Here is a 1,458-nt window from a genome sequence, read left to right as displayed (position 1 = left end):
CCTGACATTAATTCTAATCTTATAGTGCTCTCTACTGGTGATAAATTATGTGAAACCTCATTAGGTATTGAAAGGCCTAATTAACTTTTCATCTTAGGCTCACATTATCATTCAAGTCCAGTGTAACACCTCCCAATTCACTGAACTGGGCAATCAGAATCTAAAGAGCACCAGGAATCTCCATCATGTAAGGACGGAAAGAGATCGCAGCAGTTCTCAACCTGTGGGTCGCAAACAATGAAAATACATCCTGCATATCAGATATTTACATTACGATTCATAACAGTAGCAAAATTACAGTTATGAAGTAGCAACGAAAATAATTTTATGGTTGGGGGTCACCACAACATGAGGAACTGTATTAAAGGGTCGCGGCATTAGGAAGGTTGGGAACCACTGGTAGAAGCTGGTGCTTGCACTGCAGCCGCCACCAGGCCAGTCTTTCGCCTCTCACAGCACCCTCCTCACATAGCCTCAGATGCCCCAGAGGACCCAAGGTCCCCGCCTCCGCTCCAGAGCCACGCAGCCACGCCTCTCTTCAGCTGCCCATCATGTGTCCACCGCGCCCACCTCGCAGGTGCACCAGAACTGCCACCAGGACTCGGAGGCCTCCATCAACCGCCAGATCGACCTGGAGTTCTATGCTTCCTACATCTCTACCGATCCATGTCTTACTACTTTGACCATGATGACGTGGCTTTGAAGGACTTTGCCAAATATTATCTTCACCAATCTGATGAGGAGAGGGAACATGCTGAGAAAATGATGAAGCTGCAGAACCAGCGAGGTGGCCGAATCTTCCTTCAGGATATCAAGAAACCAGGCCGTGACAACTGGGAGACTGGGCTGAATGCGATGGAATGTGCCCCTGCACTTGGGAAAAAGTGTGAGTCCGTCACTACTGGACTTGCACAAACTAGCTACTGACAAAAATGACCCTCATTTGTGTGACTTCATTGAGACTCACTACCTGAATGAGCAAGTGAAATTCATCAATGAATTGGGTGATGACATAACCAACTTGCAAAGGTTGGAGACCCCTGAAACTGGCATGGCAGAGTTTCTCTTTGAAAAACACACCCTGGGAGACAGTGATGAGAACTAAGCCTTAGCTGCTTCCCACATAGCCTCAGGTGTGACTGCCTGGTCACCAAAGCAATACTGTGTGTTGGAGATACCTTTACATTTTCTATAACTTGTACCATCACCCAGGCATATCTTTCATTTGTACTATTCCTTCAAATAAAGTAATTTGATACCACCCCCAGAAAAGATATAACAACTGCTAGAATTCCTGAATTGGACCATGCTAAATTTGCAGTTAAACTATGAACGGGATTCTCAACCAGCCTAAATCTTCATTATTTGGCAAAATTATTTTCCTAAAATATCTTGTTCTGGCAGCATCCTTTAAAATATATATGGGATACCTCAGTGCCTATCTGTAAGGTAGTCCCT

The 1,458-nt window shown here is 45.1% G+C and overlaps 1 pseudogene; it reads left to right on the top strand.

The window, feature by feature from the left end:
- The first annotated feature begins 445 nt into the window (after positions 1–445).
- LOC102758419 lies at positions 446–1,105 on the top strand (annotated as a pseudogene).
- The last annotated feature ends 353 nt before the right edge of the window (positions 1,106–1,458 follow it).

This window comes from Myotis davidii, unplaced genomic scaffold (assembly GCF_000327345.1).
Source record: "Myotis davidii unplaced genomic scaffold, ASM32734v1 scaffold2168, whole genome shotgun sequence".
Classification (NCBI taxonomy): domain Eukaryota; kingdom Metazoa; phylum Chordata; class Mammalia; order Chiroptera; family Vespertilionidae; genus Myotis; species Myotis davidii.
Note: the sequence above shows the minus strand (reverse complement) of the source record. Positions and strands in the feature narration are given on the sequence as shown.